The sequence below is a fragment of the Panthera tigris genome, chromosome D2 (genome assembly GCF_018350195.1).
Source record: "Panthera tigris isolate Pti1 chromosome D2, P.tigris_Pti1_mat1.1, whole genome shotgun sequence".
NCBI classification, from domain to species: Eukaryota; Metazoa; Chordata; class Mammalia; order Carnivora; family Felidae; genus Panthera; species Panthera tigris.
Window position 1 is genome coordinate 33574165 of NC_056670.1, and position 27883 is coordinate 33602047.

The window sequence follows — 27883 nt, forward strand, 5'->3', positions numbered from 1 at the left end:
TAAGAGCGAAGACTCATAAATATACTCAGAAATGAAAGAGGGGCACTTGGGTGGCTCACTAAGCATATGACTCTTGATTTCAGCTCAGGTCATGATCTCAGGGTTCATGGGATTGAGCTCCACCTAGACCTCTGTGCTGACAGGCTGACAGCATGATCCTGCTTGGAATTTTCTCTCTCCCTTTCTGCCCCTCCCCCACTGGCATACATGCACATACTCTCTCTCTCAAATACATAAACTACCAACAAAAAAAAAAAGAAGTGAAAGAGGAGCCATTTACAATAACTGAAATCATGAGAATCATAAGAAACTACTGTAAAGACTCTTAACTATAGAGAACTGAGGGTAGGAGGAAAGGTGGGTGGGAATGGGTTAAACAGGTGAGGGGTATTAAGAAGGGCACTTGTGATGAGCACTGGATGTCCCAGGAAACCAATATTACACTGCATGTTAACTAACTGCAATTTAAATAAAACTTCGGAGAAAAAAAACAAAAAAGTTTTTTGTTTTTGTTTTTGTTCTTTTTTGAGAGAGAGAAAAAGGGCAAAAGTGAGTGAGGGGCAGAGGCAGGCAGAGAGAGAGAGAGAGAGAGAGAGAGAGAGAATCCCAGGAGGGACAAGAGAGAGAAAGAGAGCAGGGCTCACCTGAAGTGAAGCTCATGTATTTTAGTATCCAAAAACTATCAAGAACTGATCGAACTCAACACCCAAAACACAAATAATCCAGTGAAGAAATGGGCAAAAGACATGAATAGATAGATACTTCTCCAAAGAAAACATCCAGAGGGCCAACCAACACATGAAAAAATGCTCAACTTCGCTCATCATCAGGGAAACACAAATCAAAACCACAATGAGATACCACCTCACACCTGTCAGAATGGCTAAAATTAAGAACTCAGGCAACAACAGATGTTGGTGAGGATGCGGAGAAAGAAGATCTCTGATGGGGTGCCTGGGTGGCTCAGTTGGTTAAGCGTCTGACTTCAGCTCACATCATGATCTCATAGTTCGTGAGTTCCAGCCCGCATCAGGTTCTGTGCTGACAGCTCAGAGCCTGGAGACTACTTTGGATTCGGTGTCTCCCTCTCTCTCTGCCCTTCCCCTGCTCACACTCTGTCTCTCTCTCTCTCTCTCAAAAATAATAAACAAACATTAAAAAGAAAGATCTCCTTTGCACTGCTGGTGGGAATGCGAACTGGTACAGCCACTCTGGAAAACTGTAGGGAAGTTCCTCAAAAAATTAAAAATAGAACTACCCTATGACACAGCAATTATACTACTAGGTATTTATCCAAGGGATACAGGTGTGCTGTTTTGAAGGGGCACGCACCCCAATGCTTATAGCAGCACTATCAACAACAGTCAAATTATGGAAAGAGCCCAAATGTCCACTGACAGACAAATGGATAAAGAAGATGTGGTATATATATACAAGGGAGTATTACTCGGCAATCAAAAAGAATGAAATCTTGCCATTTGCAACTACATGGATGGAACTAGAGGGTATTATGCTAAGCGAAATTAGTTAGAGAAAGACAAATATATGACTTCACTCATATGAGGACTTTAAGATACAAAACAGATGAACATAAGGGAAGGGAAGCAAAAATAACATAAAAACAGGGAAGGGGAGAAAACATAAGAGACTCTTAAATACAGAGAACAAACAAGGGTTGCTGGAGAGTTTGTGGCGGGGTGGGGGGGGGGTGCTAAATGGGTAAGGGGCATTAAGGAATCTACTCCTGAAATCATTATTCCACTATATGCTAACTTAGATGTAAATTTAAAAATAATTAATTTTTAAAAAGGAAAAAGTAGACCTTACCAAAATTAAAATATTTTGTTAATTGTTGATTTGCTAATAAAACAAAAGTATTTTACTTTAATATTTATTAGAACATTACAACTCAAAAAAATAAAATTAAAAAAAAAAAAGCAGGACCTCTGTATTATATGAGCTTCAGGGTCCATAGAATCTGAATCCTATTACAGAAAATGGGCCCCTATAGTATATGTTACTTGAGAAAAAACATAATTCAAAAGCTACTTTAAATTCAGTAATACTGGGGTACCTGGGTGGCTCAGTCAGTTAAGCATCCAACTCTTGATATTGGCTCAGGTCGTGATCTCCCAGTCATGAGATCAAGCTCCATGCTGGGCTCCTTGCTGGTGTGGAGACTGCTTGGGATTCTGTCTCTCTCTCTGCCCCTCCCCAAGTTCATGCACACATGCATGTGCTCTTTCTCAAAATAAACATTTAAAAAATAATAAATTCAGTAATACCAATAAATTTGTATTTTACTAATCAAAGCAACATCTAGTATGTTAGTCATTGTATTTAGTTTATTAGCACTAAATAGGTAAATTATACTGTTGATGTACATTTGGATTTTGGATTCTTGAACCTATTGTGATAATTCCACCGAGGATCGGTGGACAAAATAAAAATGACAGGGCTTGGGGCACCTGGGTGATTCAGTCAGTCAAGCCTCCAATTTCAGCTCAGGTCATGATCTTGCAGTTTGCGAGTTCGAGCCTTGCATCGGGCTCTGTGCTGACAGCTCAGAGCCTGAAGCCTGCTTCAGATTCTGTGTCTCCCTCTTTCTCTCTTCCCCTGCTCGCTCACACACTCTCTCACTCACTCTCTCTCCCTCTCTCTCTCTCTCAAAAATAAACAAACATTAAAAAAAATTTTTTTAGTGACAGGGCTTATTACATTTTATTTTATCTTTAACTTTTTAAAATGTTTGTTTATTTTTGAGAGACAGAGTGCACACGAGCGGGGGAGAGACAGATAGAGAGGGAGACACACAATCTGAAGCAGGCTCCAGGCTCTGAGCTGTCAGCACAGAGCCGAACGCCAGGCTTGAACTCACCAACCGTGAGATCATGACCTCAGCTGAAGTTGGATATTAACCAACTAAGCCACCCAGGCACCCCAACAGGGCTAATTTAAAAGATCATAGCTCAGGGCACCTGGGTGGCTTAGTTGGTTGAGTGTCAGACTCTTGATTTCAGCTCAGGTCATGAACTTGCAGTTTGTGGGATCAAGCCCAGTGTTGGGCTCTGCGCTGACAGTGCAGAGACTACTTGGAATTCTCTCTCTCCCTCTCTGCCCCTCCCCTGCTCTCTCTCTCTCTCTCTCAAAAACAAAACAAAAAAAAACCCAAAAAACTTAAAAGATCATAGCTCAAGACTGCCAGCCTTAAAAGTAATGTTCTAGAAGCTAATTTAGGGAAAAAAAATTTATTTCTCTGTATTAATGAAATACAAAGAATAATTACTTCACAAGTATATCCAGTACCTCAAATGTACTGCCATTTTTCTGAGGCCAAAGTAATAAACCAGACTATAGCAGAAGCTACTCTAATTATCCCCTACTGTATTCCTCATCAACAAAGTCAGCCTCTCTTAGCCAATGTTTCTAAAAAACACAAAAATAGTCATTCAAATGTTTGCTGAAATGAAACTGGCTTGTGCGTAAGAGAGATGAGGCCTAGAGGAGCACTTGGCCAGGAAGAAAGAGCCGGTCACCCTAAGAGATAGTGGGGTAAATGAGGTTCATACATCTACAGGTTATTAGCATTGGAGACTTCATTATAAATGGGACATGAAATTGGCTAAGATCAATGAAGTGTAGAAATTATTTGTTGCTACAAATCCTGGGGACCCTTTGATGAGACCAGGTAAAAGGTGTAGAAAGCTTAGAAGGGATTAGGTCTTTTAAGGAAATTTATTTCATAATAAAAAAAGCTCGTTGAAGTCTCTAAGTAAACATTACTAATCTCATGTGTGGAGAATATGACATTTATATAAATGACAGCATCAAAGTATCTCCATGAAAATATTTATTAACTGCAAGGTAAAAGATACTATTAACTTTACTGTGGAGCAACCTGGCAGAAACCACCTTAATCAACAATCAAGGTCAACCTCACCTGCAATAATACATACTAACATCATGAATCCTATTGTAATAATACACTGAGAAGGACACAACATTTGCAGTATTCTTGCCTAAATCATATGACCTCAGTCCAATCATGAGAAAACATCAGAAAAGTCCAAATCAAAATTTGATAAAATAACTGATCAATATTCTCCAAAAATGTCAAAGTTACAAAAGACAAAGACTGAGGAATTTTTACAGAATGCAGGAGACTAAAGAAGAAAAGCACCTAAAATGCAATGTGAGAACCTAGATAGGCTCCTGGAACACAAAGAACACTGGCAGACAAACTTGTGAAATTTGAAAAATGTCGTTAGTTATTAGTAGTATTGTACCAATACTAATTTCCTGGTTCTGATCATTGTACTATGGTTATATAAGATGATAACACTAGAGGAAGCCAGCTGAACTATTTTTGCAACTTTTCTGTAAGTCCAAAATTGGTTCAAAATTTAAAAAAAACTTTAAACTGTATAAATAATTCATTGAAGGAGATGGAACCTTGAACCCAACAGGGAACAGAGAGGCATTTGGAAGAATAAGATCTATATGCATAAAGGTAAGTGGACTAAGATTTACAGGAAAAGAGGAGACATTGACATAGTTTGTGATCCTGGTAAACTGGAGTCCAGTGAAGCCTTCATGTGAAATCTCTGGGTTTATTATGTTTAACATCACCGTATAGCAGTTAATGGGTTCTTCTATCAGTTCAGGAACCTGTTTCTCAGAACTTGATTTACCCAGAATGAACTATTAGAAAACGTTTTAAATCCACAAGAATAAGTAAATGTAAAAAAAAAGGGGGGGGTATTATGGTGATGGAATTATGGATTTTTTATACCCTTTTCTCTATTTTCTAAATTATCCATAATTCATGGATATATTCTCTATAATTCATTATTTTCTTAAGTAAAACTAAAATTGGGATTTAAACTCATTTTCCCTAAAAATACAATGAAAGGATGCTGGACCAGAGGTAACCAATCATTGAAGACACCTAATATACTAAGAATATGAAAGCTGTTTAATAACTAGTAACTATTTCTTTTTAGAAACAGGGGGCTAGATTTGGATGTCTATTTCCTTTCATTCTATTCTCATTGTAACTGCTGCTAAGGTTCAGACCCTCACCACCTCTGGATCAAAGCACCACCTTACTGACTCATTGCCAAGCTTCCAATCCTACATGTAACTACAAGAGGACTCCTAAAATACCACATTACTCTCTTTCTCAAAAATCTTTAATGGCTCCCAGAAGGGACATTCTTTTGGCTAGAGAAAAATGGTACTTTTCTAATTCATAAAAGGGAAAATTAATGGATGGATTTTTTTACAAGTTTCTGTCCCATAATTTTTTGTCTTCCTATTCTAGTACTAATAGGGCAAAAACATGAACAAATAGCAAACTTAAAGAAAAAAAAAAGCAGTTAACCAGACCTATTTTGACAGCTTTTTTTTCTTTTTTCTTTTTTTTTTTAATATTTTTTTTTAATGTTTATTTATTTTCGAGACAGAGAGAGACAGAGCATGAACAGGGGAGGGGCAGAGAGAGAGGGAGACACAGAATCCGAAACAGGCTCCAGGCTCTGAGCTGTCAGCACAGAGCCCGACGCGGGGCTCGAACTCACGAACCGTGAGATCATGACCTGAGCTGAAGTTGGATGCTTAACCGACCAAGCCACCCAGGCGCCCCTGACAGCTTTTTTTTCTTATTGACTCATTTTCATGATTGTGATTTTTATACTACATATTTTTATATACACATATTCTTCCAGTAAAATTAACTATTAATTTATAAAATGAATTCAATATGCCTGGCGCCTGCACAAAGTTTGAAAATTATTAGATCTTACCACTATTTCCAGCTACAACTTCTATTCTCTCATTCATTGATCAGAAATTTCACTGAGCACCTATTATGTGCCCCTCACTCATCCTCCACTCTAGGTAAGCTAGACTCTTTCTGTATAATGAATATGCTCTGTACTCTACTCCCTCAGCACCTTGGCTCTAATATTACCTCCACCAGGAGTGCCTTTCCTTTCTATTTCTTCTTGTTAAAAATCGTAAGTATCCTGCAATCAAAAGCTGCATCAAAAGCGTTCCCAGGGGCGCCTGAGTGGCTCAGTGAGTTAGATGATCTTAGATGACTCTTGATTTGGGCTCAGGTCATGACATCACCATTTGGGAAACTGAGCTCTCCCACCCTTCCCAGGACAGCACAGAGCCTGGTTGGGATTTTCAATCTCTCTCTCTCTCCCTCTCTCTCTCTCTCTCTCTCTCTCTCTCTCTCTCTGCCCCTCCCCTGCTCATGCTATCTCTCTCTCCCTCCCTCTCTCTCTCTCTCAAAATGAATAAACTTTAAAATTTTTCTGGGGGAGCTGGATGTCTCAGTTGGTTAAGCGTGGGACTTTGGCTCAGGTCATGATTCTCACGGCTTGTGTTCAAGCCCCGCCTTGGGCACTGTGTGGAAAGCTCGGAGACTGGAGCCTGGTCGGATTCTGAGTCTCAGTCTCTCTCTGTCCCTCCCCCGCTAGCTCGCACTCACTCTCTCTCTCAAAAATAAACATCAAAAAAATTTTAATTTCTTAAAAAATAAATAAATAAAAAGCATTCCCAGATTCCTTCTCTCTTTCACCTTTCCATTTTCACTTATTTCATCCTCTTCTGTGGTCTCAGAACATGTGGAACATTCCCTCATGTTACAGTTATTTGTGTACATGGACTATAGCATATATTCCTTAAGGGCATCTTTTTATTCCACACAAAGGTTGAATATATAGGCAGTGAATCGCTGAAAGTTTAATTGAAAGAGAACACTTTTTGTTTGAAGGGATAAGTACCTAGAACAACCAATTCCAACACCCTGACAAATTCTGACTTTCCTTAAATAAAAGAGCCCCCCAAACGCCCATATCTAGCTTGCGATACCGTAGGTTTTTTCTAATGGAGACTCTAACAATTGAATCAATATTTGCTTCTGATTCAAGCTTGAAAATAAAGAGATAAGCATCTACAACCATAAAAAAAGGCTAAGCTATTTGTTGATTTATGGGCTAGTTATCTCAAACTCCCCAGTGAATACAGTTACTCAACTCAAACAATTTCCTGAGGGTTGGACTTTGGCAGCTTCAAATTATTACATCATGTACAACAACAAGAACTGTATGCTGATAAAAAATAGAAAGCCTTATTTTTCCTTTTATAAGAACTTAGAAAACTGTCATGTAAACAAATTTTCCAAAACCAATTAGAAAGAAAATACAAAGCCAAGAAGACATGTTTCACTTTGTTGTAACTGACAAACTCAGAAATGGCAGTTGCAGGCTACTTAGCCCATCCTTATAAGGATCCAGAGTTGTAAAGATAATTTACTGACTTCTGAGGGAAGGAGCATGATAGTAGAGAGAACACAGTGGTTAAAAGTGCAGGCTCTGCAGGGCCAACTACATTGCATAACCTCAGGAAACACCATACTCACAGTGGAGATCCAAGGGGTACCATTCCCAGAGAACACAATGTGAATTATACAACTTAGGGTTCAGAGTTAGCAAAGTAGAACAGATCTGGACTCCACCACCTAACAACTAACAATTGTATCATCTTAACCAAGTTACTGAAGTCTCAGGCGCCTCATCAGTAAAATGGGATTAATAAATAACATCTAAATCATGGGATTGTTGTGGAGATTAAATGCAATAATGTATACATGTTTAATTAGCCTAGTACCTGGTATTAGTAAGTGAGGCATAAATGCTTTGATGATGATGATGATAAAGAATAAGATGAATCTACATTCCAATCCTGCTCTATGACTTTCAGGTCATTTACTACCTATAATATATATGATCTGCTGAGAGTATTCAACAAAATTATATATGCAAAATATTTAGGGCCAGGTACAAAATAGGAGCTCTGATTATGATTCCTAGGGAATTTGGGGGGGCACCTGGCTGGCTCAGTTAGTAGAGCATGCAAACTCTCTAAAAAAAATTTTTTTTTAATGTTCTATTTATTTTTGAGAGAGAGAGAGAGAGAGAATGAACAGGAGAGGGGCAGAGAGAGAGAGAGAGAGAGAGACACAGAATCTGAAGCAGGCTCCAGGCTCTGAGCTGACAGCACAGAGCCTGACACGGGGCTTGAACTCATGAACTGCGAGATCATGACCCAAGCATAAATCAGAAGCTTAACCAACTGAGCCACACAGGCACCCCTAGAGCATTCAACTCTTGATCTCAGGGTAGTGAGTTTGAGTCCCACATTGGGCATAGAGTTTCCTTTAAAAAAAAAAAGTGATCATGATGATTGGCCATCCCCTATATGTCTCTTCTTCCCTCTCCCTTTCTCTCTTACATGTACAAATACACATACATAAACTTAATGTAAAGTTGTATGACATTAAACTATAATTGTTAGCATAAACCCAAAGTCATATCAAAATGAAGGCAAATGTATTCTAAAAATAATGCATTCTGAATACAATTCACCTAGACTACTATAGTAACTTCCAAACCATTTTTCCCTTTCTAATCCCATCTATAAAATATTGCCAAAAGCAAACTCTAATCAATCACTATTTATGTAGCTTAGAAAACTTCAGTGACAAAATACAGTCAAAACTCCTTGGCCTTAAATGACCTTCTATAATCTTAACCCATGCATGTTTCCAACCTCATTTACCACTAATCCCCTTAAAACATACACACACACACAAAGTTTTCTGTGTATACTCAATAAGGAATACTACTTCCTTTCCCACTCCCATCTTCTCAGTCCTAATACAAGTAATCCTCTCCACTCAGCAAACCTGTTTGAAGAAGCCATTCTGCTGGCAATTTATAGCAATAGAGATTAATGATAGTCACACCCTATCAGGAAGGAGTAGTCATTTATATTAACTCATTTTCCAAAGGATTGTCTAAATATGGCTCCTTACCAATTGGGACATATTCCCTCCCTCCCTCCCAGGAACTTCATTCATCAGTACTTAACCAATATACCTGTACTTTATTAGAATACAATATAGGAAGTTACACTTCCTTACACCCAACAGATGCTCAATACTTACTAAGTTAAAGAATGAATGAAGAGCTAAGCTTTGTAAAACACATTTTTCAGTTTAGGGATTAATTCACTTGTAAGTATACCAAGTCATCTCTCTGTCTCTTCCCTGAATGTACTGCCTACATCATATCATACCTAAATCACACCTTCTGTTTCCAAAAGGTCTATGGAAGAAAGATACTCTGTGGCCAGAAGGACTAACACAATATTCTTTCTCAAACACACTGCTAATAGCACCAAACTAGTTAACAGCAGGGGTTAAAGGGAAGAGAATCCATAGCAATTGTATTAGGCTCCAACATGGCAAAATGGTAACTATGAGTTGCATGAAGTTGCCCTATATTATCCTCTGGCTCGACAACTTAGAACTAGAGATTTTTTTCCCCTAATTTTTTAAACCCCTAAAGCTTCTTAATTTAAATGCTTGATTGCAATGATGCTCTATTTATGAATCATTATAAACACACCACTACCCCAATTCTTTCAGCACAAACAATAATAAAAGCATGATGGCTCTATCAACAAGAGGAAAATAGGGATGCCACTGACTATACTGGCTTGACTCATTTCTGCTGGGAGAACACTGGTACTGAATGGCACAAGCAACTCCAGTGACAGAGGCCAAGCACATGACTGGGAAAGTGACAGAGGATAGCAAGAAAAGAAGGGCATCTATAAAGAACCCCTCCTCAGGGTGCCTGGGTGGCTCAGTTGGTTAAGCATTTGACTCTTGATTTTGACTCGGGTCATGATCTCATAGTTCATGAGTTAGAGCCCCACATCAGGCTCTGTGCTGACAGTGCAGAGCCCACTTGGGATTCTCTGTCACCCTCTCTCTCAAAACCAAATAAATAAACTTAAAAAAAAAAAAAAGCACCCTCCTCTATGGGAGCAGGAGGTGGAGGAATGGGCAGGGATCCACTGAAATCTACTCCAAAAACCTTCACAATACTCAAAAACATGCTACCAGACTCCAGGTTTTGAGCCAGTTAAAATCCTAGGTCTAACACAACTAAGAGACTTGCAGCAAAATATAGCTATAAAATTAGAATAGCAGTCAACACTTAATGAGCACCAACTCTGAGTTAGGCACCAGACGTCTGATATGCCCTTTAATTCCCGCAACGAATCTGCCAAATAGGGATTATTCTCATTTTGCAGGAAAAAAAAAAAAAAAAAAACAAAACCATGTTCCTTCTACCCATGTATGACTGCTGCTGACCAGAGGGATATTACTACTTACATGGCAGAATTGTACTGGTAATAAGAAGGAAACGCAAAGTACTTAGCATAGGAACTAGCACCTGCCACATTGTAAAAACTCAGGAAATCATTACTGTACAAGTGCAACTATCACTTGAATAAATGACTCAATTGAACAGCAATAACATCCCATGAACAAGTTTTCCCTCACACTGTCTACCATAAATATTACTTTAATTAGCAATACTTTTGGAGAACTAAAGGTGTGCACATGTACAGCTTCTTAGCTGAGGATCAATACAATCCAAAGAAATAAAAAGCCCTTTATGAAAGTGATATCTGACTCAATGTGAACACTAAATATTAAATATTTTACTTTCAAAAGGATTATAGATCTCACACTTCAAGTGAGCAGCAGCTAATGAACAAATCTAACTTTCCAAAAAAATAATTCCCAGAAGCATCTGTTATCCTGAAGTACTCAGCAAACCATTTCCCAGAATTAACAACATATTACTATAATCTATAGTGAATTTTGCCAAAAACATTCTGCTGAGAGGAAAAAAGAATTACTCTGCTTCTGGAAGCAAATACTACTTTCCAGCTTATCCACAAAACAGATCTTTTCTTTGTTATTACTTTTATCAATATATTAATACTGAAAATATTTTAAAAATCACAAATAACCTTCTATTTGAAGGGAATTTAAAATACTAAACCTGTAACATTTACTTTAATCTTAATGAGCTCAAGAAAATCTATGAGAATTTTTTTTAACCAGTAATAAACATCAAATTTCCAAAGCTTTAATTGAAACAGAGAGAAAAGTAAAAAAACAAAACAAAACAAAACAAACAAACAAACAATCCAGAAGCCCTTCTAAAAGTAAAGAGAGTTCAACACCCTCAATTTCAAAGTTTAAACTTTTGCTATTCAGAGCAACACTTCACAAAGACCGACCAGACACAAAGACTGTATCCCTCCATCCACTCAGTTTTGCCACAAGCACAATACTCACCAGACAGCACGCTCAACCTCCAGCAATTCCAAGGGCGTCTGTGGGGTAAAGGATGGAGAAATGAGGAGGGTCAAGGAAAGAGCTAGAGGTGTGGGGAGGGAAGGGTATGGGAGGGAGGAGACAACTGCAGCTAGCAACAATGGGAAACTGTGAATCTAAACCACAAAGGCTTCCTGCAGAACAGGATAACAGGGGAAGGGCAATTCTTTTTACCACCTACCAGGAGCTCAGAACTGACAATTCATGATAAAGCTAAAAAGATGGAGCCTCCAATTAAATGTAAACAAGGTAAACTTAAGAAAGTAACCACAAATAACTTGAAAGGACATATCTCAAACTTCATAGAGGCTTAAGAAAAACAATTAGGAGACTGTTTTCTCTAGGGGCATTCCTGACGACAAAGGTCAGCAGTGTAACAATAAGGTTTGCAGGATAGCAGCTGCTTCCAAACGGAGGGCCAGCCCTAAAAAACATTCCTTTGCAGTACAGTCAAAAGGAGCACTAGAAGAAGACACATTTGCATTACCAAAACAATGTTACTGTTTAAATCCTTAATTCAGAATTCCAAGACCTACAAAACTCCTCCTTAAACAAGACACTCTTAAAGAAAGTTATTGTGTGAACTGACCAGTTAGTTGAATTCCAGAATCAGTTTTAAAATCCTTGGGATCTCAAAGGTTCCCAAAACCAAAGGCAAAGACAGTGAAAGATCTCCACCCCTCTCAGGGAAGAGGCCAAGTTATGTCACCAAGAACAAACAGCAGGCAGAGTCCTGCCCCTAAGCATGTGATCAGTCAGCCCAGAACTTACATTTGCAGGCAGGGCACAAAGGCCCCAGAGGACCAACACACACCCTTCTATGTATTACTCCCAGTTATAAAACAGCTTTATTGAAAGTTGTTGTTTTATAAGCATACTGATTAAAAAAAAATTCATCAGCAGAATCCCTGCCATATATGAAGGTCTGCTGTATTTCTTCTATAATTTGCAAGAAAATATATGAGTTGACTTATAAAAAGATTTAAGATTTATTAGTAAAATTAAACATATTCAGGCACTGCCCAAAACTAATTAAGCTCTTACATTTTAACAATACACTAAAGCATTCCTTTCACAGCAGGAAGCGTACCCAAATTAAAAAAAAAAAAAAAAAAAGATACTGCTGTTCTTTTGCTAACCATTAGTATTCTAACAGGTCTCCTAGTGGTAGGTGGGGGTGGAGATGTCATTTCAAAGTGTGAAACATAGGCTTTCTACTAATCAGTGCTAACTGCAAAGAAAGAATGTACAAATAACAATGTCAAGCTCTCTAATCAAGTCATTCAGTGATGGTTATACATTTGTTGTGGGACTAATCAAATAAACTAGAGTACTGGGGCAGAGTTAACAAATCTTCAACCCTGGTTACAATTTAACCAGATAAATAACTTTACATTTATTAGCCAGGCAAGGGAGGTGATCCACAGGAAAATCTCACCCTAACAGATTACAATCTCTTTTGAAACCACTCAGAAAATAATTCACATAAAACTCTCCTATATAATTATACTCCACCTTGTCTAAGTTATTTTTTGACATTTCTTAATTCCTTTTCAAGACCGCACAAGAGGTTCTGTCTCACATAACAGAGACAACTCTCCGCCAACCACTGGGCCTCTCCACCTAAAATAAATTGAGTAACTACAGGTTTCTGCTATTTAAGTGCCAGACTGCCTGTAGGAAAGTTTTTGTGAGCATGATTGCTAGGTCAAGAGGGAGAGTGATATATATGGTTTCAGATGTCATGTTTAAATGTCCAGGGATCCTAAAGCTGGATGATTTTTGCTACAATAGTACTTTGTAAAACTGTACCTCAACAAAACTTGTCATATTGTTCAAGTACTATGTAAGGAGTGTTACACATAATACCCTACCTTTGACCATAATAAGCAAACACCTCAGGAAAAAAACATAAATATCATGAGCAGGGAGGAACTACCTCTAAGATGTGGACAAAGCAATCAAGAGAAATGGGGGGCAGGAGTCAATGGAAGAACACAGGCTATAAAGTCCCTCTTGGTCTGATCTCACAACTTTTCATAATCGGTCTCCACTAGCAGGCAGGATAGGGTACAGCAGAATGTTCAATTTAATGAAAGAACATTTTGCTTCTCTTAAAGTCATAAAAGAAACAATTGCTCTAAGAAAAACCAAGGTGACTGCTCCTGAAGTAACCCCAGAGCAAAACCATTTTTGTTGGTTTTTATTCCTGAGATGCTAATGATAATGCTGATGTTGGCAGTAAAGGCAAGAGTTGAGTGGCTTCAGAGAAGCCAAACTGGAAAATAAAAGCCTCTTGATTCTAGCACTCCAGAGGGTAGTGAGGAAGTCTGTGAACTTTTAAATAAACTATGGAGGATTGACATGGGAAGCAGCAGGGTAGAGACTGCTTTATATCAAGTGGAAGCCCATAAAAACAGTAGCATTTGATCCCTGGGCTATATGCTGACAGGAAAAGAAAAAAAAAAAACAGCTTAATACAAAGCTGTTAAACTGGAGTTATGGAAAATGAAACTAAGAAATGGACTTGATCTTAGTTAACAAGGAACACAAGAAAAAATATTCTAGCTTTTTGACTCTATGTTGTATGGAAGAATATACTGGAAAATCAATGGAAAACAAGAGAATCTATACATTTGATTTGTATCTAGTGTTTTTTTTTTTTAGTTTATTTATTTATTTTTTATTTATTTTGAGAGAGAGAGCGCGTGCATGGGTGCACGAGTGGGGGAGAGGCAGAGACAGAGAGAGAGAGAGAGAGAGTGAGAGAGAGAGAGAGAGAGAGAGAGAATTCCAAGCAGGCTTGGCACTGTCAACCCAGTGCCCAACAAAGGGCTCAAACTCATAAACAGTGAAATCATGCCCTGAGCCAAAGTGAAGAGTCGGACACACAACTGACTGAGCCACCCATGTGTCCCTCTAGTTTTATTCTGAGATTTATTCACATCGTTAGTAAGTAGTGTGTATACCTTCAATATCTGGTTATTTCACTCAGGTACACATTATTGAGAAGAGGTATTACTGCAGACAAGAAAGAGATAAAAAAAAAAAAAAAACAACTAATCCTAAGGACACATTTGAGAGAAACTTTGGCTGTTAAGCATAGTCCTAAGCAGTAAAACCATCCAAGAAAACTTCTGTGTATTTTTAACACAAATGGACTCTAAAAAAAGAGGAAAGTCAGTCAGGGACCCATTATTTGGGTCTCTGTTGTTATAATATCATCATTATTTAAATTCATATATTAGGGCAGGGCGGAAAAAAAATAAATTCATATATTAAATTATATCTTGCATCTTTCTAAAAATTACCTCAAATAGCACTGTCATTATGAATATTAGCCAATATATCTCTAGAACAAGGACTTAAATTTTCTCAAAATAGACTGAAAGCTCCTAGAGAGCAGGAAGAATGTGAAATATCTTTCAAGTGCACTATAGGCATCACCTAATTCTAGTCTCACAGCAAACAGTAAAAAATATGAATCTGTCATTCTCTTTTAAACCTTAAACCTGCAAGTTTAAGGTATAATCAAAAAGAAGAAAATGATGATGGGGAAGAAAGTTGACTAAATATTGAATGCCAGTAAAAGTTATGTTGGTAGCCTATTCCTGTTCCAGAGAAGATAAATTCAGGTGATCTTATCAGACCACACAGATTTTGAACTTACTACTTCTGCAAATAGAGGAAGCCACTCAGGTCTAGTTATGATGCTTTTATACTAAGACTCTCCCTCCAATTTTCTCAAACCATATCTGATCCCTAATCCTGTATTTTTCTCATGTTCACCTGCTGTATTCTTATTCTAAACCTCTTCAAATCCTTAGACAACACAATCACTTCTAGAGCTCTTTCTTCTAGTGTTCTTACTCCAAATCTGTGAAGATTTGGGGCAGACACACAAGAGGAGTAAGGGACAAGTGGTGACAGTGTCAAAAGTCCAGGATGTCACAAACGAAAATGGGGAACTAGGGTGCCTGGGTGGCTCAGTCGGTTGAGTGTCCAATTTTGCCTCAGGTCATGATCTCGTGGTTTGTGGGTTCAAGCCCCGCATTCGGCTCTGTGCTGACAGCTCAGAGCCTGGAGTCTGCTTCAGGCTCTGTGTGTGTACGTGTCTCTCTCTGTCCCTCCTTTGCTCACACTGTCTTCTCTCAAAATAGATAAACAATTAAAAAAAACTAAAATGGGGAATAAACTGAAGAGCAATTTGCTCCTGGTTCTGATAACACCTCCCTTTGTCTCTGAAATGACTGTGTGCTGAAATAGAAGGTATCTCCTTAAAAGCCTTTAAGAAACAAATTGAACCATTATTTTCCAATAATTTCACTATTGGGCATTTACCCAAAGAAAACAAAAAGACTAACTTGAAAAGATACATGCAACCCCATGTTTACTGCAGCATTATTTACAATAGCCAAGATATAGAAGCAACCTGTGTCCATCAACAGGTGAATGGATAAGGAAAATGTGGTGTATACACACACACACACACACACACACACACACACCCACGCTGGAATATTACATGACCATAAAAAAGATGAGGTTGTGCCATCTGAGACAAAATGGATGAACCTAGAGGGTATTATGCTAAATGAAATACAACTGAGAAAGACAAATACCATATGATTCCACTAATAAGTGGAATCTTTAAAAAAATGAATTAACAAAAAGCAGAACCAGACCTATAAATACAGAGAACAAACTAATGGTTGCTGGGAAGGGAAGCAAAATGTGTGAAGGGAAGAGGGAGACTTTCAGTAATGGAATGAATAAGTCATGGCAATAAAAGGCACAGCATAAGGAATATAGTCAATGATACTGTAATAGCAATGTAATGGGACAAACGGTAGCTACACTTGTGGTGAAAACTTGTTAAATCACTAAGTTATACACCTGAAACTAATGTAACATTATATATCAACTATACTCAAATAAAAGGAAAAGAGAGGCACCTGAGTGGCTCAGTTGGTTGAGCCTCCGACTTGGGCCCAGGTCATGATCTCACAGTTCACTAGTTTGAGCAGCCTGGAACCTGCTTCAGATTCTGTGTCTCCCACTCTCTCTCTCTCTGCCCCTCCCTGCCCACACTCTGGCTGTGTTTAATAAACGTTAAAAATATTGTTTAAAGGAAACAACAACAAAAGAACCAAATTGAGTTTACAGTTATGGTAAAATGTCAGCAGCATAATTTCTATTTTTTGCAATATTGTTTCCTGAATGGTTTTTTGTCTTCCCTAACAGTAGTGAAAGCCTCTGAGATTTCCACCATACTTCAGCAAACTTAAACTGATTTGGGGTGGAGTTACAAAAAATGTGTTAGGATGTACATGGTAAAATTTTCCCTATGTCCAACTGAACCTTAAATATCACAAAATTGTGCCAGGACAATTCAATGAGGAAAGAATAGTCTCATTAAAAAATGGCATTGAGGGATGCTTGAGTGGCTGAGTCAGTTGAGCATCCAACTCTCAATTTTGTCTCAAGTCATGATCCCAGGGTCGTGGGATGGAGCCCCACATTAGGCTCCATGTTGAGCACAGAGCCTACTTAAGATTCTTTCTTTCTCTCCCTCTGACCGCCTCTGCTGCTCACTCTCTCTCTATATATAAATTTTTAAATTTTTTTAAAATTTTAAATGTTTATTTATTTTTGAGAGAGAGAACACAGCGGGAGAGGGGCAGAGAGAGGGAAACACAGAATCTGAAGCAGGCTCCAAGCTCTGAGCTGTAAGCATAACACAGCCCAACGTGAGGCTCAAACCCATGAACCATGAGATCATGACCTAAGCCAAAGTCAGATGCTTAACCAACTGAGCCACCCAGGCACCCCAATAAAAAAAATATTTGATGGCCCTGAGGGGCACCTGGGTGGCTTAGTCGGTTAAGCATCTGACTCAATGTCAGCTCAGGTCTTGATCTCAGTCAGGGTCATGAGTTCAAGCCTTGTATTGGGCTCTAAGCTGGCTGTGAAGCCTACTTAAAAAAAAAAAAAAGGCATTGGGGCACCTGGGTGGCTCAGTCGATTAAGCGTCCGACTTAGGCTCAGGTCATGATCTTACAGTTCGTGGGTTCGAGCCCTGCATCAGGCTCTGTGCTGACAGCTCAGAGCCTGGAGCCTTCTTTGGATTCTATGTCTCCCTCTCTCTGCCCCTTCCCCATTCACACTCTGTCTCTCTCTCAAAAATAAATAAACATTTAAAAAAAAAAAAAAAGGCATTGAGGCAACTGGATATCCATATGCAAGAGAATGAACTTGGACTCCTATCACACACCACATGTAAAAATTAACTTAAAATGGGATCAGAGCACCTGGGTGGCTCAGTCAGTTGAGCATCTGACTCCTGATTTTGGCTCAGGTCATGATCCCAGGGTGGTGGGATCAAGTCCAGCACCAGGCTCTGTGCTGACAGAGCAGAGCCTGCTTGGGATTCTCTTTCTCCGATTCTCTCTCTGCCCTTTCCCTGCTTGCGTGTGTGTTCTCTCACTCTCTTTAAAATATTAAAAAAGCAGGGGCACCTGGGTGGCTCAGTCAGTTAAGCGTCTGACTCTTGATCTCAGCTTGGGTCATGATCTCATGTTTCATGAGATTGGGCCCCATGTCAGGCTTTGTGCTGACAGCACAGAGCCTACCTGGGATTCTCTTTCTTTCTCTTTCTCTCTCTCTCTCTCTCTCTCTCAAGATAAAATAAAGTTAAAAAAATAAAATACTAAAAAAACAAACATGGCACGTTCAAAATGGGGTCAAGTATCTGGGGCACCTGGGTGGTTCAGTCCATTGAGCGTCTGACTCTTGATTTCATTCAGTTCAGGTCATGATCTCACAGTTCATGAGACTGAGCCCACAATGGACTCTGTGCTGACAGCATGGAGCCTGCTTAGGATTCTCTCTCCCTCTCTTTCTCTCTGCCCCTCCCTCTCTCAAAATAAATAAACTTTTTATAAAATGGGGTCGGGGTACCTGGGTGGTTCAGTCAGTTGAGCATCCAACTCTTGATTTCAGTTCAGGTTATGGCCTCACAGTTGGTGAGTTCAAACCCCACATCAGCCCTACTGACAGTGCAGAACCTGCTTGGGATTCTTCCTCTGTCCCTCTCTCTCTGCCCCTCACATGCTCTCTCTCAAAATATATAAAAAAAAGGAAATTCAAAATTCAAAAATGTGGTCAAATATCTAAATGAATGAGCTAAAACTGTAAAACTTTTAGAAGGGGAGCCTGGGTGGCTCAGTCAGTTACGTGTCAACTCTTGATTTTGGCTCAGGTCTCACAGTGGTAGGATTAAGCCCCAAGTCAGGCTCCGCACTGGGCATGGTGTCTGCTTGAGATTCTCTCTCTCCCCCTCCCTCTGCCCCTACCCTGCTCACGCAGGCATGCACTCGCATACACACATGCACATGCTCTCTCTCTCTCTCAAAAAATAAAAAACCCGTACACGAATGTTCATAGTAGCGTTATTCATAATAGCCAAAAAGTAGAAACAATCCAAATATACACCATCTAATGAATGGATAAATTGTGGTATATTCATACAATGGTACAGTATTCAACCAACCATTATTAGAATGAAGTACTGGACACCTGGGTGGCTCAGTTGGTTAAGCGTCCGATTTCGGCTCAGGTCATGGTCTCACAGTTCTTGAGTTCAACCCCACGTCAGGCTCTGTGCTGACAGCTCAGAGCCTGGAGCCTGCTTCAGATTCTGTGTCTTCCTCTCTCTCTGCCCCTCCCCTGCTTGTACTCTGTCTCTCTCTCTCTCAAGAATAAATAAAACACTAGAAAAAAAATTTTTTAAAGAATGAAGTACTAATATATGCTACAATCATATATGAACATTGAAAGCATGCTAAGTGAAAGAAGCCAATCACAAAAGACCACTTATCTCATGATTCTAATTATATGAAATGTTCAGAATAGGCAAATTATAGAGACAGAAAGCAGCTGCATAGGGCTGAGAGGAGGTGTGAAGGAAATGGAAAGTGACTATAATAAGTATAGCATTTCTTCTAGGGGTGATAAAAATGTTCTAAAATTGATGTGGTGATGGTTGTTCCATGCTGCAAATATATTAAAAACCATTGGGGGCGCCTGGGTGGCTCCATGAGTTAAGTGTCCAACTTGGTTTCAGCTCAAGTCATGATCTCGCAGTTCCTGGGATTGAGCTCTACCTCAGGCTCTGCGCTGAGAGTGCAGAATTTGCTTGGGATCCTCTGTCTCTCCTCTCTCTCTGCCCTACTTCCCCCCAAAATAAATAAATAGACTTAAAAAAAAACCACTGAATTGTACACTTTAAATGGGTGACTTGTCTCGTATGTGAATTGTATCTCCATAAAGATGTTTTTCAAGAAATCATGCTTTCTCTTTTTAAAAACAAGGACACTATTTCATGTCTGTGGTTTAAATTAGGTCCCAACAAACAGCAGCAGCTACCACCTGGTAAAACAAGATGGCTTCAAATGCTTGGCAAACAATTTCTATGTGTATGAGATTTTGAACAGCTGTTTTTAAAGAATACATAAGCAAAGAAAATCAGTCTGTCGTACATTCTTACATTCTGACATTGTCATTTAATTCAGGACAGAATGCAATCACTATTTTCCCTACATCAAGAAACCAACAGTAATACTATTGATTACACATATGTCCAAAATGGATGGAGACAGATAATTCACTTTGACAGAAATAAGGCTGAAAATGCCATCAAAATGGCAAGCAGCAAAAGTCAGAGTACGTATCTTCTGTTCATGTGGAAAGACTGAACAGATGAACAAAGCAGGCTGAAGTGATACTTGCTGGGCATACTTATTGCTAAACAATTACAAACATTCCCCCATCTATCTATAGAAATCCTTCCTGATGCTTCTTGGGCATATTTCCCTAGAGTACTCCCTCAGAAGCTGATTTAAAACCATCTGTTTGATAAACAATTTGACTATTTCTAGGATACACAGAAAACAGAGAGCTACCTTTGGTGGGTGAAAAAAGGGCAGAAGGAAAAAAAAGAAGGGCAGATATTTACCTTCATTAAAGAGACATAAGTACTACTGGGAATGTCACTCTGGAAAACAGCATGGAGGTTCCTCAAAAAACTAAAAATAGAACTACCCTATGACCCAGCAATTGCACTACTAGGCATTTATCCACGGGATACAGATGTGCTGTTTCAAAGGGACACATGCACCCCCATGTTTATAGCAGCACTATCAGCAATAGCCAAAGTATGGAAAGAGCCCAAATGTCCATTGATAGATGACTAGATAAAGAAGATGTGGTATATATACACAATGGAGTATTACTCAGCAATCAAAAAAAAAAAAATGAAATCTTGCCATTTGCAACTACGTAGATGGAACTGGAGGGTATTATGCTAATTGAAATTAGTCAGAGAAAGACAAAAATCGTATGACTTCACTCATATGAGGACTTTAAGAGACAAAACAGATGAACATAAGGAAAGGGAGACAAAAATAATATAAAAACAGGGAAGGAGACAAAACAGAAGAGACCCATAAATATGGAGAATAAACTGAGGGTTACTGGAGGGATTGTGGGAGGAGGGGATGGGATAAATGGATAAGAGGCACTAAGGAATCTACTCCTGAAATCATTGTTGCACTATATGCTAACTAATTTGGATGTAAATTTAAAAAAATAATAAAATAATAAAATTTAAAAAAATAAAAGAGAGACATAAGTACTACTCCTGAGTTGGTGATACAAACTGGAAACAGGGAAAAAGGGAGACATGGCAGCACATGATGGTTTGGTAAAGGAAATCACACCTTTGTGACAATTTATTTCCTTTCCTTTTTTTTTTTTTTTAAAGTAGGCTCTATGCCCAACGTGGGGCTCAAACTCATGAACCCAAGACCAAGAGCCAGATGCTCCACTGACTGAGCCAGCCAGGCTTCCCAATTTATTTCCTTTTCTTAAACAAGCAAAGACTTTAAATGTGCAGTTCACAGAAAGAAAAAAAAAGATGACAATAAAGACAGGAAAAATGTCCTATCCAATTTTTAAAATGCAAAACAAAAATGGGCACCTTGGTGGCTCGGTCAGTTAAGCAACTGACTCTTGATTTCAGCTTAGGTCATGATCTCACAGCTCATGGGATTGAGCCCCGTGTCAGGCTCTGCGCTAACAATATGAGGCCTACTCAGGATTCTCTTTCTCTCTTTCTCTGCCCCTCCCCTGCTCATACTGTCTCTGTCTCTTTCTCTCTCTCACTCTCAAAATAAATTTTAAGAAAACATTTTTTAAAAAAGAAAGATACATATCATTTTTCAGATCTCATATTGCCAAGTGTTTAAAAGTTGGATAAAATCAGTGTAGGTGAGGATGCAGAGAAGGATACATTTTCATTTAGTCTTGACAGGAATAAAAAAATTTTGGCAGTATTTCTCAATTTTATTTTATTTTATTTTATTTTTTATTTATTTTTTTTTTTTTAACGTTTATTTATTTTTGAGACAGAGAGAGACAGAGCATGAACAGGGGAGGAGCAGAGAGAGAGGGAGACACAGAATCTGAAACAGGCTCCAGGCTCTGAGCTGTCAGCACAGAGCCCGACGCGGGGCTCGAACTCACAGACCGTGAGATCATGACCTGAGCCGAAGTCAGACGCTTAACCGACCAAGCCACCCAGGCACCCCAATTTTAAATGCTTATATATTTGTTTCAGCAATTCAACTTCTAGAAATTTACCCTGCAGTCAATGGATAACGTAAATGGATAAATGTAAGTGGATATTTATAGTTCTACTGTTTGTAATAAAAACTAAGTATCTTTCAATAGGGACTGGTTAAATTATGGTAAGTCTTATTTGGGAATATTTACAGAGAAAATAATATGTATAGGATTTACTTCAAAATATTCACATGTTGACTAGTAAAGAGGGAGTACAGATAAAATACAATTGACCATGAAGTCAGTAATTTTCATTTCAGAAATTCAATAATTTTCATGAAGTTGGTGATGGGTACATGGAGGCTCACTATACTCTCCTTATTTTTGTATATGTTCAAATTTTTCCATAATAAATCTTATTTTATTTATTTGAGAGAGAGCATGTGCACGAACGAGCATGGGAGGGGCAGAGAGAGAAGGTGAGAGAGAATCCCAAGCAGGTGCTGTGCTGTCAGTGGAGAGCCCCATGTGGGTCCTGATCCTACAAACCATGAGATCATGACCTAGCCAAGATCAAGAGTCAGTCGTTTAGCCAACTGAGCCACCCAGGTACCCCAAAATTTTCCATAATAAAAATATACAAACCAGGGCACCTGGGTGGCTCAGTTGGCTAGGCATATGGTTCTTGGTTTCAGCTTGGGTCATGATCTCATGGTTGGTGGGTTCAAACCCTGCATTGGGCTCTGTGCTGGCACCTCGGAGCCTGCTTGGGATCCTCTCTCTCTCCCTCTTTCTGCCCCTCCCCTGCTCACTTGCACATGCTCTCTTTTTCTTTCTCAAAATAAATAAATAAACTTTAAAAAATATATACATAAACCTATGAAACAACCTCACCGAAGATACTGAATAAAGGTACTGACGTAAAAAACTTTGGAAATTACTGGAGTCTGTAAAACTAAAAGCCCACGGAACTGCACAGTAGCATCGTACCCTTGCTAATGAAGCTGTTTCCCTCAGGTGTACAGGTTAACAATTCTGAAACCATTACACATGTTTACTGGACCTGAACAATTAGGTAAATGAATGACGGATAGTAGAAGGTTTCTCACTTTTGGAATGGGAAATTACAGATAAGCAGGAAGAAAAGGATAAGATGTTCCATTCGGTAATGAATTAGAGTTAGAATATTAACTTGTGTTTAACTTAATAAAAATACAGATGGTTACACCTACAAATATTTTTATGTATGCATATACACATACATTTACTTACTTTGTCAGCTAAGAGTGCTTAGAATCAGTGACACCCCAGTTGTAAAAACCACACCTGAAGCCAAGAATCTTAGTTTTTAATACCACTCTCCAATAAAACAAACCAAGGTTCTGTGAAGAAATGGCTAATTCCAGGACTGGGACAGGAAATATACAAGATGAGCCTGAGCATCTTATAATGTCAGAAGGTAAGGAAATGCTAAAAACAAAACAAGAATCCTAAAGTGACAGAAGTATATTAAAGGGACACAGGAGACAAACCAAATGAACTACCAAAAGCCAAATCTGATTTTAGCCTAAAGTACAAAATAAATATCTATGAGTCCACACTGATATAAGGAAATGATTAAATAAACAAATGGAGAACAAATCTCCCTTGCATAAGAATTCCAAATAATTTATATAAATATTCCAACTGCAAGCATGGGGACCATAAATCCCACTCCTTAAGTGTATGGAGATCTCCCTCCAAAAAGTACAGCATGAAAGAAGGGAAGACAGTACCTTTAGTGGAGAAACCTGACAACCTCAGCCAGGTGATTAAGGTCATTATCAACAATGATACATCATGTCAATAATGTATACCCTTGAAATGATGTGATGAGAATATCACTGTATCTCTGGGATCCTCCACCCGTGAAAATTAATAAAGGGACACCTCAATAAGTGCACTCTGGATGCTAGAAGAGTAGGCTGTAAGGGAGAGTTGCACCACTCAATGTCAATTACAGTAAGAATTGTCCATTACAGACCCAACAAGAGAATCATCATAAGGAAAAAATCCTTAATTATAGTTCCCAACAGAGAAAGATGTACATTGTATCTCCTACAAAAAATCTACTAACTCTGCAATTCAGCCAATGGAAAATCCTCCTAAACTCTAGTTTTCCAATGGACTTTCATTCCAAACAACCTCTCACAACTTCCTCTTTCTCCATAAAATAATGTTCCTCTCCTTTGTTTGTGGGATTTGCCTATGGCTTTACCATAGCTTGCATGGCCTGAATTGCAATTCTCTGTTATTCCAAAATAAATCCATTTTTGCTGGTAAAATAAACTCTTTCATTTTTAAGGTTAACACACTTAAAAACCCATAACCTCAATCTAATTATAAGAACAGCATCAGGCAAATTCCAACAGAGAAGCACCCTAATACTCCTCAAAACTGTCAAGGTCAAGGGCGACCTTGGTGACTCAGTCAGTTAAGTGTCCACTTCTTGATTTTGGCTCAGGTCATGATCTCACAGTTTCTGGGATGAGCCCCACATCGGGCTCAATGCTGACAGTGCAGAGCCTGCTTGGGATTCTTTCTCCCTCTCTTTCTGTCCCTCCCTGACGTGTATGCAATCACACTCTCAAAATAAACATTAAAAAAAAATGTTATGGTCATCAAAAATAAGGAAAGTGTGAGAAGCTGTGACAGCCAAAAAGAGCCTAAGGAGACATGACTGGTAAATGTAATGTGGTATCCTGGATGGGCCCCTGGGACAAAGAAAAGACATTAGATAAAAGGTGAGGAAATTTTAAATGGTTAGTAATAATGTATCAATATTGTTTCGTTAACTGTAATAAATCTACTCTAAGCTGTTAATAATAATGAATACTGGATGAAGAAGTATATGGAACCCTCTACCATCATTTCAATTTTCTGTAAATCTAAAACTGTTCTAAAAACAGAACCTGTTTTAAAGTTTATGAAAAAGGATAGGAAGTTATTAAAAATCAGTAGTATATTTTTTAAAAATCTCATGCAAATGAAAAATTACATAACAGAAAAAAAATAAATCTCACGCAAATAATTTCTACTGTATATACTACTCCAAAAAGGATATATCCCAGTGAAATACTATCTCATGGGAACTAGTCCAGATAAAGATTATAAAGATATTAAGAATATGTTTTTGGGGGGTGCCTGGGTGGCATCTGACTTCAGCTCAGGTCATGATCTCGCAGTTCATGAGTTCAAGCCCTGTGTCAGGCTCTGTGCTGTCAGCTCAGAGCCTGGAGCCTACTTCAGATTCTGTGTCTCCCTCTCTCTCTGCCCCTCCTCTGCTTGCGCTCTGTCTCTGTCTCTCAAAAATAAATAAATTTTAAAAAAGGGAATATGTTTTTTGGCTTTCTGGAGGTAATGACCTTCCCATGAGAACATGCCCTTCATGAAGTACATCTTCCACCAGTCCCCAGAAGAGGAGAAGAGGAAACACAAGAAGTGCCTACTGCAGAGCCTCAACTCCCGCTTCATGGATGTGAGGTGCCCACAGTACTACAACATTACCACCATCTTTAGCCATGCACCAACAGTAGTTTGTGTGTTGGCTGCTCCACTGTCTTCTGCCAGCCTACAGGAGGAAAAGCAAGGCTTACAGAAGGATGCTCCTTCAGACAGAAGCAGCACAAAAAGCACCCTGAATCAAGATGAGTGGGAAACTATCTCAAATAACACATTTTAGATTTTTAAAAAAAGAATATTTTGGGGGAGCCTGGGTGGCTCAGTCGGTTAACCGGCCGACTTCGGCTCAGGTCATGATCTCACGGTCCATGAGTTCGAGCCCCGCGTCAGGCTCTGTGCTGACAGCTCAGAGCCTGGAGCCTGTTTCAGATTCTGTGTCTCCCTCTCTCTGACCCTCCCCCGTTCATGCTCTGTCTCTCTCTGTCTCAAAAATAAATAAACGTTAAAAAAAATTTTTTTTTAAAAGAATATTTTTTAATTATAAAACAGAGTCTGGTTTAGGAAATATTATTACATTTTTACTAAGTGCTCTATGCACAGACAGGACAAATTAGAGGACATTAGAATTTATTCCCCCTTATGATTAGAAGGAAACAAAGATTCTCTGATGTTCAGCATGATTATACTTACATTATATGATAATGTAGTCCCCACAAATAATGTAAATGAAAATTTGGTATATTTTAAATGCAATAAAAAAGGTTGCTCTTTAAAGACCGTTGATGAATTATTTTAATGTTTATTTATTTTTGAGAGAGAAACAGAGAGAGAGAAAGCATGCACCTGAGAAAGCAGGGAGGGGCAGAGACAGAGCGGGGAAAGAGGATCTGAAAGCGGGCTCTGTGCTGACAGCAGACAATCCAATGCAGGGCTTGAACTCACAAACCACGAGATCATGACCTCAGCCGAAGTCTGATGCTTAACCAACTGAGCCACCCAGGTGCCCTGATGAATTATTTTAAAAAGCAAAATCTCCTTTTTATTTCTTTTGTAAATTTGATATTCACATAAAAAAGGTATATAAATATTTAAAGAAGAGCAAATGATGATGAATAGAATAAGAAGGAATGAAGTAAGGCTATTCATTTCATTTGATCTTTAACAATTCTATACTGAACTTCTCATCTCCTCATAAGCTATATCTTAAATACTTCAGCTCATTACTTACTGAGCCTACTTACTACTGTAAGCCAGATATAGTGCTAATATTAGAGAGGCAACGATGACTAAAATCAGGGGAACTTCAAAGTGTTCACTGTCTAAATAAGGGAAAAAGAAAAACTGTAACAGTGAACATGTCCCTTGGAAAGTCTGTAAAGGCTTTCTAGAGGAAGTTATTAATAGTAGAATTGGGTTTTAACACTATTGTATAATAAAGAATTTGGCTGGTCTTTGTGCCTGGTTCCTGGGAGGTAAGCCTCTAAACCTTTGGGGCCACCTGGGTGGCTCAGTCCATTAAGCATCTGACTCTTAGTTTCGGCTCAGGTCATGATCTGGTGATTTGGTGAGTTCAAGCCACAGAGCCCCACATTGGGCTTCTGCACTGGCAGCGCAGAGCCTGCTTGGGATTCTCTACCTCTCTCTGCCCCTTCCCCATTCGCACACTCTCTGTCTCTCTCAACTAAAATAAAACTTAAAAAATAACATCTATTTATTTTTGAGAGACAGAGCGTGAGCAGGGAAGAGAGAGAGACACACACAGAATCTGAAGCAGGCTCCAGGCTCTGAACTGTCAGCACAGAGCCCAAGATGGGGCTCGAAACCATGGACCACGAGATCGTGACCTGAGCCAAAACCAAGAGTCAGATGCTTAACCAACTGAGCCACCCAGATGCCCCCCTAATTCTTATTTTAAAATGTTAGAAGTGACTCAATTTTTTCTTCTAACAAAAAATATTTTTATTGTAAAAAAAAAATGGAATATACAAATAAGGAAAAATTAAGAAGTAAATACCCTAGAATATTCCTTCCCAAAGATTATGTTAACTAGATTCACATCATGGTATAATGCCATATAATCTCTCTGACCTTTTAAATCTTTTTAAGTTTTGGGGCACCTGGGTGGCTCAGTTGGTTAAGCATCTGACTTCAGCTCAGGTCATGATCTCATGGTTCATGAGTTCAATCCCCACATCAGGCTCTGTGCTGACAGCTCAGAGCCTGGAGCCCACTTCAGATTCTGTATCTCCCTCTCTCTCTGCCCGCCCCCCCCATAAACATTAAAGAAAAATTTCTTTAATTTTTTAAAGTTTATTTATTTTTGAGACAGATTTTACTTTTTTATTTTTTAATTTTCAAGTTAGTTAGCATACAGTGTAGTCTTGGCTTCAGACTAGAACCCAGTGATTCATCATTTACATATAACATCCAGTGAGATTTTACTGTTTTTAAGTAATGTCTACACCCAACGTGGGGCTTGAATTCACAACCCTGAGAGCAAGAGTCACATGTTCTACCAATTGAGCCAGCCAGGCACCCCCATAT

General features: G+C 38.8%; 1 protein-coding gene across 15 annotated transcripts in view; it reads right to left on the reverse strand.

Annotated features, from left to right (window-relative positions):
- USP54 (ubiquitin specific peptidase 54) overlaps positions 1–27883 on the reverse strand; it is a 133653-nt gene that overhangs the window by 73893 nt on the left and 31877 nt on the right. For 2 of the 15 annotated variants that reach the window (XM_042960200.1, XM_015543622.2), the window contains exon 2: positions 11237–11274. The exons of the other annotated variants lie outside the window; for them this stretch is intronic. The gene's annotated coding sequence lies outside the window, so the exon portion shown is untranslated. The remainder of the gene's footprint in view (positions 1–11236; positions 11275–27883) is intronic. 15 annotated transcript variants of the gene reach the window in all.